We start from the raw sequence: 22,174 nt of genomic DNA, 5'->3' as shown, positions 1-22,174 counted from the left end.
CCAAGACTATAATAACAACTTAAGGAGCCTATGAGACACTGTTAAATGTAAAATTATCTTTGTCAAAGGGGTACCAGAAGGAAAACAAGATATTAAATCACTACTTAAAGAAATAATGATGGAAAACTTCCCTTACCTGGTAAAAGAAATAGACATATGACCTCAGGAGACTCAGAGAGTCCTAAAAAAGAGGAACCCAAAGCGGCCCACACCAAGACACATCATAATTAAAATGCCAGTCTACAGCCATGCTACCCTGAACAAGCCCAATCCTATCTGATCTCGGAAACTAAGCATGGTCAGGCCTGGTTAGTACTTGGATGGGAGACCACCTAGGAAGACCAGGTGCTGTAGGCATAAAAAAAATAAAAAAATAAGGGATTGTAAGCTGCCTTGCCTAAAAAAAATAAATAAATAAAATAAAAAATAAAACAATAATTAAAATGCCAAAAGTTAAATACAAAGAGAGACTCTTAAAAGCACCAAGAAAAAAAAAAAGTTAGTTACTTACAAGAGAGCACATGTAAGACTAGCAGCTGATTTCTCAAAGGAAACTATGCAGGACAGAAGAGGTTGGCACAAAATATCCGATGTGATGACAACCCAGGATCTACAACCAAGAATACTTTATCCAGCAAAGCTATCATTTAGAGTAAAAGAACAGATAAAGATCTTCCCAGACAAAAATAAGCTAAGGGAATTTATCAACACAAAGCCAATATTACAGGAAATGTTTGAGGGACTTCTTTAAGAAGAAAAAACATGTATCAAAAACATGAATAAAGAATGGCAATAATTACATTCCTACCAAGTACCTCAAATGGAAAAGAATTAAGTGCTCCAACCAAAAGATAGAGTGGCTGAATGGAAAAGAAAACGAAATCCATACATATGCTGCCTACGAGAGACTCACTTTGGATTAAAAGACACACACAGACTAAAGGGAGGGGGATGGAAAAAGATATTGGACCTCGATGATACTGCGCTGGACCTCGAGGATATTGCGCTTAATGAAATGGGCCGGATAGAGAAAGACAAATTTCGTATGATTTCACGTACACGTGGAATCTAAAGAACAAAATCAACAACAGCAAAAGCAGAAATAAACTCATAGATACAGAGAATATTTTGAGGGCTAGTAGATGTGAGAAAGGTTGTGGGGGACGGCAAAAAAAGGCAAAAGGATTAAGAGATACAAATGGATAGTTACAGAATAGACATGGAGATGTAGAGTGTAGCATGGGAAATAGGGTTAATAATGTAATAAATATGTAAGGAGGAAGAAGGGTACTAGATTTAGTGGGGTGATCACTTTGTGAGTTATGTGGATCTCTGATCACTATGCTGTACAACTGAAACTGGTATATTTTGTATGCCAACTTAATTTCAAAAAAAAATCATTGAATTGTATAATGTAAATATGAGCAACTAATTGTCTATTATATTTCAATAAAGCCAGAAAAAAAAAATATGTTAAAATACAAAATAAGCAAAGGAATCTCTGGTGGTGACAGTTTGCCTACCTGCATACAGAATATAGGATGGGATAGTATACAATAGGATAGAATAGGGAAGAATAGAATAGGATAAAGTAGGACAGAAGATGGAAAGCAAAAAGAGAAAAGGACCGAATCCTTAATTAGTGTCTACCATATACCCAGCTACTGTGTAACATCAAAGATTAAAGCAGTATATATAAATTTCTTGCCCTAAAAGAGAATAACTTTTACTTATTAAAATCAAAATAAAAAATTTGGCCTTTTACTTATTTCCTTTAGTCTGCAATTCAGTTATATAGAGATTGTTTCTGTCCTCACAGAAATGGTAATATCCTAATTAATTAATCAGAAGTGCATGGCATTTATGACACCAAAACTCTTCTCTCAGCAGGTATTTGGTTAAAACATTATACTTGAGTGGTAATTCTTCCAAGGATCTCTTTTTGCTGTACTCTTTCAGTCTTGACAAAGATACTAAAAGGCAAGGACATTATCCTCTTCCAAGTATCCAAAACTACCCAAAGCTTATATACTCAACAAGCACCTCTTTCTTTGAGTCTGGCCAAGGACTGATTCACAGATGGTTTAGTTTGTTTCTATGTAAGGATCTATGTAGCTATTGCCCTATGGCATAAAGGATAAAATGTGACCTGCTGTGAATAATTTGCCATCAGAAGGAGTTCTAGCATTCTGCAGTACATTGGAAATGAGATGTTTCCTATGATGGGAGAAATTATAAAATATACAACAGATGTGACCACTGAAGGCTAGAAACAATACCTAGAAAATGACTCAGTTCATAGCAGAGATCTGTATGAGCAAGATGAATTAATGGCTGGGGGCAGAAGAGCTTCCTGCTCTCCTTTTAACAGTTAGATTTTCCAATTACTCAGCAGCCCACTGCTCTAACCCTAAGAAGACTTAGTGGGCTTCCAGAAAAATGTCCTCAACAACATATGTTCTTCTTTTCTTCTGCTTGAGAAATATCTTTCAAGTTATCAATATAAAAAATCAATCATTCAATTGAATCTGGTTTTCCCCCTCAGAAATGGCTATGGCATTACCATAATTATACATAACATATCTGCATCCTAATCTTGGTTTCCAGATATAATAGAATTAATAGAGCTTCTTCCATCTACAATAAATGTGTCTACTCTCTATACTTTTAAGTAATCGTTTTCCGATAAAACACACTGAAATCTACCCTAATACCTGTATCATAAATAACTGTTAAAAAGTGCACACATTTTATGTTCTCCGACAGAAAAGTTCAAAATAATTTGAATAGTTTGCTTTATAACTAATGAAAATATAATACAATAATTTAATATTTAAGGTATAATTAAGAAGATTATATAGAACAATGTTCACTTGTTTCAACTTCGGTACCAATATAGCAAATTTTAAAAATACTTTTCAAAATACAGAGGAATTAAGAAGGAAAATGTAGTCTCAGAATTCCTGTTAAAGTAGAAAACTACAACTTATAAATTATATAGAATTTTTGAATTATACCTCAACCAAGTGAAACTGATTACTATTGCTTCTTTAGATATGAAGTGTAAAGCTCATATGTGTCCGTTTGTTTGGTTTTTTTAGGTGGTTATAGAAAAATATATAGTTACCTTAGTCTTTCTAATAGATGTATTTTTGAAAGGTTGCATATGAATCAATTCACTTTGAATGTACTCAAGATATTTTCTATTTAAATGATCTTTAAATAATTTTGAAACACAATGTATAATCTCCACTTTTCAGTGTATATTATTGAAACATTTCTCCGTATCTCCTTTCCTTTGACACTAGAGGATAACATGAAATATACGTACTAAGACAGTATCAACCAGAATAACTTAGAGAGTACACTTCCTGATTCCTACAAGAATAATCTCAGAATGATGAATGTGGGAAAATTTGTCATGTTTTATTTAATGTTCAAATTTAAACAAGAAACTTTAAAAATGCATTGAAGTAGAAATGCTGAAATATGAAAAAATGTTTTTCTTTAAACATTACCCTATCCTCAATTATCAAGTTTTTAGTTCACAAAAATGTACTTTCCCTTCGTGGCTAATTTAGACAAATAGAACTGTTTAATTTCAAACAAATATGGAGAGAATCGCCTAAGAACAAGTTATTGTGCCAACACAGTCTATTAAATATTTTCTACAGACTTATGATTGAATTTTCAAAAAGGAGTTTCTGAATTTTTATATATTCATTCAGTTTTGGACTCAGTTCTAGAAACGTGATTTTTATCTTCCATCTCTAAGAGGCCCAATTATCAGCTGATATCAATCCCAATGAAATCCAATATATCAGAATCCTAATTAAATTTTGCTAAAGATGAGAACCCAGAATCTAATGAAGTTTTCTCAAAGGTATGAGTTTGGATTGCCAAACCAGACACTGAATCTCAGATCAACTTTTTCCAAAAATCCTCATTACTTTGGTCATTAAAAAAAAGTCAATAAATGTATGCTAACTAAAGTTTTAAAAGCTTCTGAGAAGTGACCTCTGCCAAAGTCTTTTGGGGATGTTCCAACTGTGCGAGTGTGTGGAATCAAAAAACAGAAGAAAATTAAAAAAAAAATAAAAGAATCTAGCTAGAGGACTAAAGGGATTAGCTTACATATCAACTATCAGATGTCCATTGCACTGCTACTCTACTTTCTCCTTTTTTTCTGTCCCATTCTTACATTACCTGTAGTTCATTGCATGAAGCTTTATTTCTCATTTTGTATAAGATTCAAACAGAAAACCTTAAGTACTGAGGTCTTTCAAATGGTGTGCTTTGTATTCTCCAATAATAAGACCCTTAAACCAACATCTAGAAATCAGACCAATCTAACGTACACTCCTAAATCAGGAAATATATTGCAAAAAAGAAAAAAGAAAAAAGGTCGCACTGTACTAAAACTCAATGAACTTGACTCACGCAGAGACCCTCAATCAAGACTTAGTCATTCTTTATTTTGTATAGAATCCTAACAAATAGAAATCAGAAGGAGCAGAGGAAGCATACTGACAGAGTAACAACCACCACAAATACTTAAAGCTCTGAGGAAAACTGAGCACTACCTAGAAAGAATTTTAAAAACAGTTTTATTCAAACTGTCAAATACCTGGAATGTTACCACCTTAATTGGGTGAATATTTGTCTCAAATATTTCAATTTTTTTCTCTACCCAAAGAAACCCCTCCCCAAACAAGATTCTACATAACTGGAGTTTTACTCATATACAATTCGAACTAATTATAAATGAATAAGATCAAATTCTACTGGTATTATAGATAACTAAAAATTAATACCCTTAGTAAAAGATATGTATATACTAGTATGTATTTTACCCATCCATTTTAAGGACATTGCTTTTAAGTATATCTATTTTGTTTCTATATATTATGTATGTAAAAAGAAGAGCATATAAACCCATATGCTAAGTTATTTTGATATCACATAACCAAAAGGGTGGAGGGGGATTCTTATCACTCCTTTGAAACAATGTCCACTAGATTTTTTTTTAATTAGTTGGTTTTCCTTAGAATAAAAGCACATTCATTTTTAGACCTTTTAACAATAATGAATGTTGCCCCAAAGCCACTGACACAACTCTTTATAAAGTAAGGTCTATCAAACTGAAACAGCATTTTTTAAAATACCATGTCAAAGAATATAATACAAGGGAAATTACTTACTTTAATAAAAATATAGTTTTAAAAATTTAATTGGTACTGAATTTAGTTTGAATTGTTACTAAATATAACTAATTTACTTTGAAGTATGCATTCAGACAATATAAAGAAAATACCAATAGTTAAAATGACTTTTTTTCTAACTTTTCCATTAACAAATAAAGTTAAATTCTTAAATTCATATGGGATAAAGTATTCAAATATAACTTTACCTATAACTGTAAATGAAAATAAAGTTTTATATGTCCTTATACATTCAGGATAGTATTTAAAACTAAAGGATCATGCCTTATTGAAAACATCGTCCTGCATCTATCTTTTTTGTGATTATTATGTACCTATTATAACTATAAGAATAGCATCCTATATTATTATAGTCAAAAATCAAGATGAAATATGAATAAGGTATTTCTGGGAGAGTGGCAGATAAGAAGTTTGAAAAACTTGGCTAAAATCATTTTTTCACTCCCAGAATCAAGTGTTTCTTCTAATGTTTGGCAAAATTCCTACTAATAGGCAAATGCTATTAATCTTATAGTTTTAACTTGTAACTTTCACCTTTATTCTATTAAAATGGATTAAAATTTTAAATATATTTAAAAAACAAACCTATTTATATATTTAGATTTCAAGTAAAAACTTCAATAATCAATGGAATAAAAAAAATAAAAAAAAAACACAGTAAACTGGAAGCTGGACTAGCTAACAGTTACTAAACTGAATTAAATATTATTCCTGCTCCCAGGACACTGACAGCCAAATGTGCAAATTCTTAACAATGTACAACACTCTTGGTTTGAAACTATTTAATTAGCAGCATTAGGGATAAGAATAATAGTAACAATAACAACAGAAATAACAATTTAAGAGGTCAACTTACTTAATCAAAGCACAATTTAGACTGCAATCTGGATACACTGTTAATAGCACAATAGAGCACAAAAGTATACTGAAAATATTACTTAAATATTAAATAGCAAATAAAAATAAAATCTTTTCTACTTCACTGCAGTCAAAGTTAAATGCAACTGAATCCAATTAAGCCAATTTAGGATACACAACTACTTAAAAGCCTGAACTATACCAAGTGATGAAGGCAAAATGGATTCAGTCCAAATCTGCTTTATTTGCTTAGATGCTATTTATTATGGCTATATTTTATTATACAGTAGTAAAAAAAATTACAAGGCGACATCCTGTTATTTTCCACTGGGAAAAATGATACAGTTGCCATATGAAAATAGCACAGACAGCAGCATGCCAGGCTGCTTTCCACTTTTGCCTTTATAATGTGTCAATAGCCATTGACCTTTCTGAGGCTGATGGTAAAGCTAGCCGAACTATTGCCACATAAGTGTTCCATAAAATTGCGGCTTTATAGAAATCTAGAATCTTTTTAGCATCTCTAGTGACATATTGGAAAAAGAAGAGCTGTTTTAAAATAAAGTACCTAAGTACAATTATTTCTTTTAAAAACATAATAAATGTCTTCATTCCCCTCCTATTGCCTTACGTTCAGGAAAGTAGCTAGCTTATCATCAAACTGTAAATTATAAACCCTAGTTCAAATCAGTTATCTGATAAGTAGTCTAATTTGTTGAGAAAGTGAATGAGCCTTACAAGAAAATTAAGATAACGGCTTTTCTAAGTCTTATAAGTATCATTTTTTCTCTTTCATCATTATTCTCATCAATCTGCATTGTTACAGGCATTACATAGAATTCTAATTGTACAAGACAGAAATACTCATTCTTTCCCTGTTATTTGAAAGAGAAAGCAAGAGAAAGAAAAGATAAAGAAAAAAAATTGTTAATATTTGCAGCTTGTAAGGATACTGACTGATGTTCTATAGTTCTATATACTTTAGGCAGGAAAATGTGCTATAGAGCTTGAGAAGTTGTATGAATTGCTTTTAGAAGTAGGAGCAACTTTAGATTTGCTGCCATAAAACATCCCCTCAAAATATCTGAACCAAACACTGAGAGATTTGACATGCAACTGCACCACTGCAAACTACATCTGGACCACCTGATAGTTTAGAGCAGAGCTAGTATGGAGAAAATATATTATGCTTGCCTCCAATATACATGGATGATGTAACTCTTGTTGAGAGTTTAGCTCTAATGATCTTGAATATCAAACAGTCTGTGCTTTCTGAGAGCCTCCTCTATGCCTTTTCCATTTCTCAAAATATTGGTCCCTTCTGTAGTCTCTGTAGAGCTAAAGAAAATTAGCTTTTACATTTTAGAAAAATCAGTTAAACTTCTGAGTGATAGATTGTATTAAAGTGTTTTGTTTGTTTGTTTTGATGTTGTGATCTCCGAAGTCAAGTGAACTCAATAGTAACAGTTTCCCTTTTATTTCATTTTTTTCTGTTTAGAGCAAATAACGTCTGTTAGGAAGATGCCTAGGCAGTAGCATCTGCATGATAGTCATAATATCATTACCACTGTTTTATGGCTTGAGCATAATGGTATTAGCCTACAATACCCATCTCATTTTTCATTCCCTTTACCAGATAAGCATTTTTTTTTATGGAGATCATTTAGAGACTATCCTACTGTTTAATGTTCCCTCTAGAAATTCAACCTAAGGCTAAAGTAAGGTTAGTCATAATTATTATAATAGTTTTAAGAATATCAGAGCAGAATTTTTCTTTATTACATCTATTACCAATATTATGCACAACACAACTGTTCAAAAGTTGATGCTGACAAAACTAATGGTTGCCAGATGGGAGGCAGGTTGGGGGGATGGGTGAAAAAGGTGAACGGATAAGTACATAATGGTAATTATAAAATAGTTAAAGAGATGTAAAATACAGTATAGGAAATATAGTCAATAATATTGTAACAGTGCCAAGTGGGTACTAGACTAATGGCGGGAAAAGAAGGTATCACTTTGTAAATTATATAAATGATTAACCATTATGCTGCACACCTGAAACTAATATAAAATATTGAATGTCAACTATAATTGGAAAACAACAAAAAAAAACACTTGATAATAACATTAAGATACCGTAACTATTGAAGAGAAAGACCACTTCAAGTCATATTGCAATAGCCACTACTATTATTAAATTTTGGTGATCTCTTAAATGCCCTGTCCTAATCTCTAACTCCAACCTGTGTACATATGGTGTCCTAAATTTAGAATGTCCTTTTCTGATTCTCCATCTATGTTAATGGATTCATCTATTTATTTATTCATCCTTTAACATTTATTCAAAAACCTTCTGTGCTATAGACACTGCACTATTACATATATGATACAAAAATAACACTGAGAGCTTTGCTTTCTAAGAAACTTAATATTCTGTGGAGGAAACAGTCGTGTAAATAAATATTCAAAAAACATGAGATAAATATTTTGTTTTTAAATAAGAACTAAAAGCACTGGAGATGCACAATAGGTTTTCATGTGAAACAAATATAACCATCTTGCCTTGTATGTCAATATTGCACATTTCTTATATTATCTACCACATGATAGACTTATAGAAGACCATTTATTCAATGGTGTGAATACTCCCCCAATTATTTATCACAAATTATACACAAAAATTATAAAATATATTTATAATAATAGTAAATTATAATAATTTTCAATAATACCATACAATAATTTCAAAAATACAATAATCGTTTCAACAATTGAAACAGAAAATTCCCTGCAGGACTAGGAAGCCAGGACAACTCTAATAAGAGTGCCACAAGGTTTACATGATGATTATCAAAATAATCTCCTCTAAAACTAATGTTAGGACAAATGCTGCTCATGCCAACTAACTGCTTAAATAGAGAAGCTGTCATTCTAGAATCACAAATATTTGATAAAGTTTTAAAAGAGATATTTCAAATTCATCAAGCTAAACTGTTGTATCATAATACAGAATTTAAACTCAGAACAAAGGCAGTGAAGGGCTAGTCATGGGACAATGTTGACAGCAGGTTATGCTTTAAATTAAAATACAGGAAGATGAGATTTACATTGGTAAATGGTTACACAAAGTTTTGAAAAATAGAATAGATATTGGGGTACTTTATAGCAGAAGTATCCAGAAAATAATTTTTTCTTACATATATTCATATAAATGAAATAAAAATAGCATTTTGAAATGTATACTTGTATCATGAACAAAACTATTCTTTCTCAGAGAACTTTTCTACTTCAGCTTACACATAGCTAATGTCATAATTCCCTTAATTGTTTCTGGGTATTTTTCTACAATTTTATGAATGAATATGTATGTTTTAAAATTTATGGTAACTTCCTTAAAAAAACAAAACACTGAACTCTCTGGAATTCTTAGTAACATTTATAACTTATTTTTTGCTAATTTTAATTTATAGAAATATATTATAGTTTTCTATATCTCCTATTCTCCTTCTGCCAATCCATACTGTTTATTGCTTCCAGAATGTGTCTTAAAATACAGATAAATTCATAATAAAAATAGCTAACATTACTACATGTTCTATTTCAAGCACATAGAAAAGGCAGTATTCTAAGCCTTTTTGCATAGATTTACTCACCTAATCTTCACAACATTATGAAAGTAGCTATCATTACTGTTCTGATTTTAAAATGTAGCAATGGAGGCCTTGAAATTTATTAGTAATTGGCAGGGCCTGGACTAGAAATCGAGCCGATTTACCTCAAAGCCTATGTTCATAACCACTTCATTTTCCTCTCTACTTTCTTTGACTGGTTTAATGCTGTTGATACTTTAAGGCTGAAATCAAAAGCAGATATTTCAATAAAGTCTTTTACAATCATGCAATCAGTCTCTCTTCTCATAACATGTAGCTATTCTTCTTTGATCCTCACTGAATATTTGCTATATACCAGGCACTGTTTCTATACAGGAATTATCTCATAAATGATACAGGTAATATAATTATCCGAACTTTATAAATGTAAGAAATGAAGGTGAAAGACATTTAAAAAGGTACAGGAAGTCACAGGGCTGATAAAGAACTCAATCCAAGGAGCTGTGTGCTCCCATATCACTCAGGACACATAACATTCTGTTATTGCCTATTAAAAAGAACAGAATCAGGATTAGAAGCACTAGGCTCATCCCTGGGTCTCCAACTTATTAAATGCATGGCCTTTGGTGGGTTGCAGCATCTCCTAGCCTCAGTTTCTTCACTGGTAATATGAATATAAAAAATAATGTCTATCTCAGAGTTTGTTTGGAGAACTAAATGACATAACATAGGCACATGCTCACTAAAAGAGCCAGATACATAAATATTAGCTGCTATTATTACTATTATATGACATTGTCATCCTCTATGGGAAGAGCTATTTGAAAGAACTATATACTCAAATATGTTGTATCTCTAGTATTTTCTATGCAACAAAAAAGATGCTCATTAAGTGTCCGAAGGATTTTAGCAAATTCACTATTTGTTACTGTAAGTGGGAAAAGTCTCATTGAAATATATTGCATTCAGCAGCTATTTTTACACATCTAAAAATTCAAATCCCTCTTAGAGTTTAGTTTCTAGATTCATTCCAGGAAATAACTTTTCTTTTTTTAAGAAAAACAACCATGTAAAGACAATTTTATTAATAACATATCATCAAGTTTAATAACTCTAACTTATAGAAAATTTTTACAGTTTGGGCCAAAAAACATTCTTAATTTCTTTTGTTCCATTTTTGGTAGCTACAGGAACTATTTGGTCAATGCCCTTTGTCACATACATAAAGCTTGCCATTTATCCTTGTTTATTCAGGCTGAATAATCACAATCTCTTTAGGAATTTCACATATATCATCTGTTCTAATGATTTTGGTCACTTTAGGACTCCTACCTCAATAAATAGCTCATTTTACATTGGACTGAATTCTAAGAACTGTATTCAAAGTCATCTTAGGAATATTTATAAACTTTAAAATCACAATGTGAAACTGTCTAGCTCTCAAGTCCATATCAAGCATAGAGTATTTCCTGTGACATCGCTCTAAGGGATCTCTGTTGTGTCCTAACTCTCATACATTTCATTGAAAGAAATACCCTCATTCCTATGCCTTTCTCCCAGGTAGGTAATTTAGGAGATATTTCTCCCACTGACATACAATCAAGATGTAAAACTAATACTGTAAATAAAGATTAATCAGTATGATAAAGAATACTGTGTATGTGAATGAAAATAACATGATAATAGTCCATATTATGAACTGAATATAAATGATTTAAAATTCATCTATTCAGTAAATATTTAATCCAAGAAAGTTATTGAGCTTCTTCTATGTGCTAAGCATTATTTTTCTAGGTACTGGGAATAAAGAAATGAACAAAACAAATATTCCTGACTTAGATAACAAAAGGAATTCAGATAACAAAAAATCTCAGTAAAACAGATAGTATGTTTCACAGTATGCGATAACAGACTTCTATAAGGATTTTAGATTTTTAGATAGTATGACAACAGAATCTTTCACTGAGAAGGTGACACTTGAGTAAAAACCTGAAGGAATCGAGGTAACAAGTTGTGTGGGTATCTATATCAAGAGCAATTCCAGGCAGAGGGATCAGGTGCAAAGCCAGGATGTGAAAAGAACTTTTAAATAGTAGTGAGGAGACTAACAGGCCAGAACAGAGCAAGAGAGGTAAAGAATGGTCTGAGGAATCAGAGAGCTAACAGGGGGATAAATCCAGTTCTGGCACAACTTTTTAGGCTATTATTCACATTCTTTTATTCCATGAGATAAAAAGCCACGGGAAAATTTTTAGCAAAGTATAATCATATGACATATTTTAAATGATGGCTCTGGTTGCTATATCAAGAACAAATTATTAGGGGCCCAACGGACTACTTGGAAAGATACAATAATAACCCAAGTAAGTGAGAACAGTGGTTTAGTTGCAAGATGGTGGCAGTGGAATTCTCAATGTATATAAGGTAGAGCCAACAGCATTTGCTTGTAAACTGTATATGAGGTGTGAGAGAAATGGAAGCCAATGTTTCTTACATTTGCAACTGAAAAAAAGGAGTTGCCATTTTTGAGACTGTAGAGGCTTCAGAAAAAGACACTTTAGATGTGTGGAAAGAGTAGAAGCTTCCAGGCAGAGGGATCAGGTGCAAAGCCAGGATGTGAAAAGAACTTTTAAATAGTAGTGAGGAGACTAGATAGTAGTGAGTAAAACAGATAGTATGTTTCACAGTATGCGATAACAGACTTCTATAGTTTTGGACATATTAAGTTGGAAATATCTATTACACAACCTAGTGAAGATGTTTCAGAAAGTTGCTACATATGTGGGTATACAGCTGGTGTTGATGTTTGGTCTATACATAAAATTTAGGAATAATCAGTATTTATGTAATATTTAATATTGAACTGGAAGAGATCACCAAGGAAATGAATATAGGCAGAAACAGAAAAGAAGCAAAGACTGAACTCTGTGAATCTCTAAAGTTATAGATAGGGGAAGATGAACAGAAATCACTGAAGAAAACTAAAGGATATGCCAGAAAAATACAAGGAAAACTAGGACCCCATGATGAACTGGAAAATAGTTGGAAAAAAAAAAAATGTTTCAAGAAGAGACAAACTATTTCAAAACCAATGAAAGGTCAAGTAAGAAGGGGAAAATAAGAATTCATCTCTGGATTTCACAGTACAGTCACTAAAAAGAACAGTTTGGGTAGAATGTTCTGGACTAAAGCCTGATAGTTACAGGTCTGTTTGTTTTTGTTTTTTATTATTATTTATTCCTACAGCACCTGGTCTATCCTAGGTGGTCTCCCATCCAAGTACTAACCAGGCCCGACCCTGCTTAGCTTCTGAGATCAACATCAGGCTTGTTCAGGGTGGCATGGCTGTAGGCCATGGACCATGGCTCCACTGGGGCGTGAACCCAGGACTTTCTGCGTGTAAAGCAGACGCGCTAACCACTACACTATAGAACCACATCCTGGTTGTGGGTTTTTAAAAAGACGAAAGGAGGAAAATTCTACTAGTACCTTTTACCATCCTAACTACCCATAACTCTCTATGAAGAGACAAAAGCTAAATAAATTGCCTATAATTAATCATTCTGATTCTAAGGTTTGTACCTTAACTTCTGGGCAATATTTTAGTTTTCGTCACATAACATATATAAGTGATAGCTTCTGACTTATATTAGAGCAAATTTTTTTCATAGAAATATTTTATTTTATATATATCAAATATGATCTTTTTTTATTTTATTTTATTTTGCTTTTTTTCCAAACTGATCAAAGTGTTTATTGGTTTTAGACAACTTCCATGTGTGTCTGAAAACTGTCATATCTATATATTTTCATCAAGTTTCCTTATTTATTAAGGCCAAAAATATGTGGCTGTCTATGCATAAAGAAAACCATCCTCTATACGAAAAATGTAAAATAGTCTTTAAAATACTTATAATACAATGTGAATTAAAGAAAGCAGGAAACCAAAGTAGATAAATATATTATAATTATGTTTTTAAAATAAACCCAAAAGGGGTAAAATAAAATATATTAACTAATTTTACATTTTGGTGACCTTGTAAGTGAAAAGTTCTTAATTTCCTCTTCTCTGCATTTGTTCCTTAATAGACATGCATTACTATAATGAAAAAAGTAAATATTCTCTATTATCATTCAATATAATTCCAAAAATTCTACTGCATTATTTAATTCTAATTATGTATACAGAAATCCATGCCCTTAAAAGTTTTCTTTTCCCACACTATTATTTTGATTAACATTCTATAAACTGAAATATATATTAACCTTTAATAAGCAATTAATTTAGTACATTGTAAAATCAGAGAATCTAATAATTTGGTAAAAGAAGGCTATGGATCAAAACTTTCCCCAAATCAATGCAATAAGATAAACTTTAAAATTTCATAATGCCAATAGATAGTGGACTGAATTTGTAATGGCAAGATTTAAAACTAATGCCACTTTAGTTGACTAATTCAATCATGTTTGCACATATAATTAACCAACACTTTATTTTAAAAAATATAAAGCACCATATTTTGTCATTGAATCGTATCAGCAAATTGCCAGCTACCAATGAGGAAATTGAGATACAGCATGAACGTGTTCAGTGAGGGAAAGTGCCCAATATATCGAACAGAAAAAAAAAAAAAAAAAAAACCTTTCAGGTCAGGACTTTGAAGTAATGGTATTTTAATTGGTTATTTTCTTATACTAATCATTTTGCTGCCTATAATAAATGATAAAATGCATTTGTAAGCCATTCTATTTACAAAAAGAAACTGCAAGGTAAATTTTAATGTTTGTTTTTAATTTAAAATGAAACCAAGCAAAGAAAATTAAGCAAAACTGAAGAAGCTATTTAATGCAATGACCTTGTCAAATATCCCACGGAATAAATTGTATTTGCTTCACTAGAGTATTACAAATGCTTACAAAAATAAAATAAAAGCTATAATCAGTATTATGGATATGAGAAAAAAGCTATTGTATATGGTTATGTAACATAACTGATTTTTTTCCTCTTTGAGGAAAAATAATATTAAATTCTTCATCTTAACATGTGAAATCATTTTTATTACATTAAAAGAAACAATGTTCCATTTTGCTAATGAAGTACCAAAGACAGTGCATTTTATACAGTCTTAAGTGTTTTGTAGAAAAGAATTCTACGCAACTTATGTCTTGAGTTCAAAAGCATTCGTTTTCAAGATCATTTTGACAGACAGAAATCTCTAACTTTACCTAGACATCAATGAGAATACAGAAGGTTAGTAATCTGAGTTAGCAGAGGCAAAAGCTTTTACATTTTTCCACTTTTGGAAAAAATGGAGAGGAATTTATCACAGATAAAAGAAACAAAATTGTGGTCAAAATGTATCGTCTCTACCCATTAGTCATAAATATCACATTCTATATGTAAGGATCTGGTGTCAAAGTTTTTCTACAGGAATGCATAGCATTAACATATATATTGCTGTGGGTCAAATATTAATAAATTATAAAACTGTTGGTATTACTAAATTTAAATTAATAAAAATAAACAAATTAATACATTAATTAATAGTTTCAGGATTACCCTTCGAAACTTGAATATTATGAACATTTTCTCCAAAGCCAAGAGTATCCTTGAAATACAAATTTATTTTCCATTCATTTAATGAAAACTGCCATTTCCTTTCTTTGCTGCTAGACACATAACTCCCATAGAAAGGTTGGCATAGCTGTGCTGAGAGGTGAAATGACCAGCAACTAAATATTACATACATACATACATATTTTAAAGAGACAGTGGGTCAATATCTGCTGTGACTGCCAAATCATACTTTTTCTAAACAGACATGGCCACAAAGGGTTCAGTCATAAACCCCGCACAGATTAAAAATACACAATATAATTTTCAAATCTCCAATTTTAGAAAGATAAGTTGAGGTTTCCATATTTTGATACATACCTTCACCTGAGAACTTAGAAAATGCTTTTAAACCATGTACAAAAGTTGTGCTTATAAATAATAGGAGCCGACTCAATTTCTGTGGAGTGAGCAATGCATTACTACTATTTAAAGACTGGGAAATTATCTGAAAAGATGGGCTATGGATGCAGAAATATATTCTGAGGGTAAAATACATGTCTCTGAGAGAATGCCTTTTTAGAAGAGATTTAAAATAAATACAAAAACATTAATAAAATTCAACCATAATAATATAATGCACACAGCTGTGGGACTTATCTATAGCTAATGAATATATTTTATATTACTTGACCTTTATAACATTTCTGAGCAGTAAATGGATTAGATTTCATTTTACTAAATTTCAGTGAGAACACCGAACCTTAGTTGTGTCTCATTTAAGATTACCCGTCAGGCAGTTTAAAGCATTGCTATTAGAAAAGAGGTCTCTATACTTCTATGTTCATAAAACCTAGTCTTTTTACTTTCAAGAACCACAATAAAGGGCCAAGGACAAATTATTCTGGTCCAATGACCTTAAATATTCCGATCAATTAGGACTGTGATCATAGGAAAATTTGAAACCAGAGAGTAACCTGCTCCAGAGAGAATAAACTGAGAAGAGAAAAAGAGACCATAAAACTATACCACTGTTCAAACCAAGGCAGAACAGTCACTCAAGGTGAACGCTAGAGGCTTTTTAGTCTTAGCAAGGGCATGCTGATAAATTGAAATGAATATGACTTGGAACTACTAATAAATCATGCTAATTTCTTCAGAACCCACTATCCTGGCCTCTCTGAACCAAGAGGTAATGGGCAAATCATTTGCATTTCTGATTAATAATTTTGAAAATTTTATATATCTTACAATAGCTTATTGAGTCAGAGTTCAAAGTCTGTACTCTATCTGGGCCACGACAGCATTAAAAAAAAAAAAGTCTTACCCTCTCTGGGTAATAGAGGACTTTATATATGTATGCCTTCATGCTTCATTTCCCAAATAAATAACCTCAGTCATTAAAATTCCTTCTTAAGTTAACCCTTCCTTCATTCCTGTAATTCTTTGTATTGCCTTTCACATAATGTTTTCTTAAACAATTTAGTTCCCGAAAGTCCAGGTTATATTGTAATGTGGTATACTTAGAATTTCCAGCTATTTGTAATAAACTATTTTATAGAAGTAGCAAATTTAGTGGTTAATAGCAGAAGCAATGTAGCTAGACTGCCAAAGATCTCATTCCTGACTCTCCAATTACTAGTTGTGATACCTAAGACAAGCCACTTAATTTCTCTACACCTCAGTTCCCCTATGAAAAGAGAATATATCATTACCCAAATCATAGGGTTATTGTGAGAATTAAAAGACAAGTCAATCACTTAGACTACACATGACACATAGTAAACAACCAATAAATACTTGGTATTATACTTATTATTTATATACTAAATGTTTCTGAAAGAAGAGAGACAAATGCAAAGCATGGCTGGGTGTAGGTTCTAACTAGAAACATAAAAGTGAGACTATTAAATCCACTTGTGGTTTTAGAAAGACAGGTGGATAACTGTACTGGTAAACTTTACTACATAAAAAAATTAATTCCAATTAGAAAAGTGAAGAGAACAATGCAAAGCATGCATTTATACCCATTATCCTCATATAAAATTTGCTAAAAATTTGCCTTCTTTGCTTCATCTCTTTTGAGGGATGGATGAAGGCTAACACATTTTAAAATAAATTATACTCAGATTGACATTTCCCTTCTAAATACTTTGGCATTCTTATCTAAAAAATAAGAATATTTTCTATTTAACCACTATTTTAATTTCACACCTGATTTAACAATTATTTAATACCACCCACTATCCAATTTATTTGTGCTAACTTGCTCAAAAAAATCTAATAAAAGTTTACATCTATATTTGACCATGCTTTTTAATATTTTAATCTAGAAGAGACCTCCTTCCACAAGGCATATTTTTTTAAGTAGTGCCTTTCTTAAGTTAATCTCAAATAATGTTTTTTGTTGTTGTTGTTGTTTTGTTTTCTTTTTTTTAGATATAAGCAACATACAACATTACATTATTTTCAGGTGTACAATGTAATGATTCCATATTTGTATATGATTGCCACGATAGTCTACTAACATCCATCACCATACATAGGTACAGAATTATTTTTCTTGTGAAGAGAACTTTTAAGATTTACTTTACATTAACCTTCAAAAATGCAATACAGTATTATTAACTGTAGTTGTCATTCTGTACATTAAATTCTCATGATATATTGATTTTATAATTTGAATTTTATACCTTTTAGTTCTTTTCACCTAGTTTGCTCACCCCTCAACCCCTGAGGCTGGCAACCAACAATCTGTTATCTATAATTGTGAGTTTTGTCTATTTTTGTTTTGTTTTAGATTCCACATACAAGTGAGATCATACAGTACTGTCTATATGACTTGTTTCACTCAGAATAATGTCCTCCAGGTCCATTCGTGTTTTCACAAATGGTAAAATTTCATTCTTTTTTATGGCTGAACAGTATTCTTGTGTGTGTGTGTGTGTGTGTGTGTGTGTGTGTGTGTGTACACACACATGCATATATGTAATTTTTCTTATCAATTCATCCATGGATGGATGCTTAAGATGTTTTCTCATCTTGGCTATTGTAAATAATACTGCAATAAGCAAAGGGGTGCATATATTTTTTCAAGTTTTAATGTTTTCATAGTCATCAGATAGGAGTAAAATTGCTAGATCCTATGGTAATTCTACAGATGCTCCTCAACTTACAATGAGGTTATATCCCAATAAACCTATTTTAAGTTGAAAATAATGTGCTCAAAAATGCATTTAATACACCTAACCTACTGAACATTATAGCTTAGCGTAGCCTACCTTAAAATGTGCTAAGAATATGTATATTAGCCTGCACTTGGGCAAAATCATCTCATGGCCACTGCCCAGCATCATGAGAGTATCACATCACATACTGCTAGCTCAGGAAAAGATCAGAATTTAAAATTTGAAGTATAGTTTCTACTGAATGTTTATCACATCATTGTAAAGTCAAAAAATCATGTCTAACCATCATAAATCATTAATCATTAATCATAAATCATAATCATTAATTTTTTGAGGAACCTCCATACAATTTCCATAGCAGCTGCACCAATTTACGTTTCCACCAACAGTGCACAAGGATTCCCTTTTCTCAACATCCTCATCAGTACTTATAATGTATTTTCTTTTTGATAATAGTCATTCTAATAGGTTTGAAGTGATATCTCATTGTGGTTTTGATTTGCATTTCCAGAAATGGATTCTTTAGCGTAGAGTGAACACAAGATGAAACAAAGTATTCCTTTACCCAAGGTTAGGGTGACCTATCTGTTACATTTATATGGTAGAACCACAAGACAAAAGAGAAGCCTTGGGAAGTCTAGTTACTCCATCAACAAATATTTATTGAGCACATATTTTGAGACACAAACAGTAGGCTATTCCAGAGGCATCTGCCCCTTCCTTCCTCTCTAAAAGAATCTTCAAACACCATTAACCAGTTAATTAGTCTTTCTCTCTCATTTATTTTAACATTCTTCTTAACTTCCAAAACGATTTATGTTGGGAAGCATGATGAGGAGAAGGGTTGTGTGTGAGGAGCCTTGTGTAGTCTAACTTCTCTCTAATCAAGACTTTTGGAAATACCACCACCTCCTCCTCCTACCTTTAATCTTTTCACTTCCTATGCCTCAACTAGTTTACTGATATGCCAGGGCCACCAATTAGCATTTTAAAACTATACAATATTTTGTTCATACTTCTTTCTTGATTTAATCATTAAAACTTTTCAGATATTTTCCAACTTTTTCATTTCACTGGCCAACACACCTGTCAAAAAACCCCACAACTTCTCAAATCAGCATCACAAGGTTTGACATTTCTACCAACAAATTAAAATTTGCAACTCTAATTATATCCAATAATGTCACATATTAAATTCCTTTTGTGCCTGTTATCCTTTAACACAGCTGATATCAAAACCTAAATATGGATATTAAGATGATGTATGGGAAAACAAAGTTAACTACTTTGTTTTTGTCCTCAAAGTTATAAGTGGTTAATTTTAAAAAGTGTATCTAATTAATTAGAAAATGCATAGGCAAATAATATAGACATTTATATGAAAATATTTTGAAAGCTAAAGCTACCTATTAAAACGCCTTCTTGAGATGAAACTTAGAACATATGAATGGTCATTTTACATGATATTTTTATCCATATGTGTACAAGTGTCTAACTAGAGTTTTTACCATATTTTCCATGGAAACATTCATAAATATAAATGCATTAAAAATAGATACTGTGTAAATCTGCACAGTGTAGTATATTTTAAATATACATATGTATGTGTATATAGCTATACACACATATCTCATATATACACATATATGCATATGAACACACATATAAATAAACATATATAAATATATATAAACACTGTTGATCCTTGAATAACAGGGGTTTGAACTGCATGGGTCCACTTATAGGTAGATTTTGTTCAAGAAATACAGTAAGCCCTTCATATCTGTGGGTTTTGCATTCACGAATTCAACAAAACGTATCAAAAACAGTATTTTCACATTCTCAACTGCATATTCCCAGCCACAGACAGAAGATGCCATTTTTGATCCACAATTGCTTGAATCCTCAGATGTTAAGGGCGCACTAAGAGTTTGGGAAGTCAAAAGTTATATGCAGATTTTTAACTGTCTGGGGGTTAGTGCTCCTAATCCACCACCTTGTTCAAAGGTCAACTGAATATAAATATGTATATATAAATACATACTTATTTACTTATTCAAAATAGCACAGAAATAAATGATAACTTAAACCATCAAGATCACTTTGTCTCCCTAAAACATCAAAAAACTCGTCCTTCTAAAAAGTGCTAGAGCCTGTCTCCCTAAGCTACAGTAGCTATACCTAAAATATTCCTCTCTTGAGATTTTTGAACCAGGGTCAGATAGATGGAGAGACTTCGGTCCTTTATAGTCACTTTAAACTGCAAGTCTGAGAACTAATGGGCATTGAATATTTTCAGTTCATAACTTATTTAAATCATTGGGTGCTGAATGCACTAAATTAGTAATTAGAAATAAGAGAAAAAGTACTGCATTAGTGCTCTTAGTTTTATACTTCTGACAGGACAGTTATTACAAATGTCTAGCTTTGTCTAGACAGAAGAAAAAATTCTGTCAAAATATTTTGTAAGAAGCATATCTTTTCATAAAAATTACATTCTCTACTTCATATTTACTCTTCGGTATAGAATTCAAAATCCAAAAAAGATCACGATAGCTGTATTAACTTAACTGAAAATATTACACATATGGGTTAATGTTCCATGGATGTCAGGAACTCAAAATTATTTTCTCTAATTGATATAAGCATTGTATTCAAACTTTTTCCCTTCTTCCAATCTGAACCCTTTATGAAGCATTCTCTACAACACCTGGCCCATACATAATAAATTTTCAATATGTATCTGTGAAACTAATAAACTTAAAGAATAACTGAATATATTCTAACCTACAACATCAAAGAGTGTTCTGGTTCTGAGTGATTACTCAATAAATATTTGTAGAATAAATATAAGAAGTAATGCATGTTTTCAATTTCTAATTAAAAAATGAATAGGAGCAAGGTATAGTATAAAAATACCACCCATGTACATTCATTCATTTACTGATTTATAACAAATATTAACTATGGGCAAGACATAATTTTAGAAGCCATGGATAAATATTAGAGAACAAACTCTTATTGACCCCACAGTTTAATAGAAAATAATGACATCTAATATTTTTTGAGTGCTTACTTTATATAAAGATACTGGTATTTGTTAATGTTGATTTCATGCAATCCTCACTATAACCTATAAGACAGGTACTAATATTATGCCACTTAAAGGACAATTCAAAAAGTAAGCAGTTGTAACTTTGCATGTAATGCAGCTAGGAGTCTGGACTTGATGAAAGTTTATAAAGGGACACTATGTTTTACAGTATGGTGAGCCTTATATAGAGATACATTAGAGAATTTTTGTACAGCATTTTAGGAAGCAGAAATTTATTGTTAACATAACTATGAGTTATTATTATGGTGGTATATTTTCTATAATCACACAGCAAAACAATAAAATGTTTAATTACTTTAAAGTAAAAACATATAAATGGTTCTCAGTGAAATGAAAAGTTTTAAAAATTGATATCATTGTCTGCTATTCAGAGAATACTTTTTAGTTTTGTTTTTTAACTTTTTAATTTATTTATTTTTATGGTGACATTTGTTAATTAAATTCAGTAAGTTTCGGGTGTACAGTTCTACAGTACAGAGAATACTTTTTACATGTTAAAATTGTGGAAGAAAGGAATCTACATATTGATGCAACACATCTCTAAATACCAAAATAAAAGCCTGTTTATTATTGTTTCACTACTTCACAAGATTCAAATGTTTTATTATTTTTTAAAAATGATG

At 31.4% G+C, this 22,174-nt stretch overlaps 1 protein-coding gene and 2 pseudogenes across 1 annotated transcript in view; 1 reads left to right on the top strand and 2 right to left on the bottom strand.

The window, feature by feature from the left end:
- LOC105292456 (adhesion G protein-coupled receptor L3) overlaps window positions 1-22,174 on the bottom strand; it is a 610,351-nt gene that overhangs the window by 452,416 nt on the left and 135,761 nt on the right. The window lies entirely within an intron of this gene.
- Window positions 239-357, top strand: LOC111740064 (annotated as a pseudogene).
- Window positions 12,932-13,047, bottom strand: LOC111740088 (annotated as a pseudogene).

The sequence above is a fragment of the Pteropus vampyrus genome, unplaced genomic scaffold (genome assembly GCF_000151845.1).
Source record: "Pteropus vampyrus isolate Shadow unplaced genomic scaffold, Pvam_2.0 Scaffold57, whole genome shotgun sequence".
NCBI classification, from domain to species: domain Eukaryota; kingdom Metazoa; phylum Chordata; class Mammalia; order Chiroptera; family Pteropodidae; genus Pteropus; species Pteropus vampyrus.
This window is presented reverse-complemented; position numbering and strand designations above follow the sequence as displayed.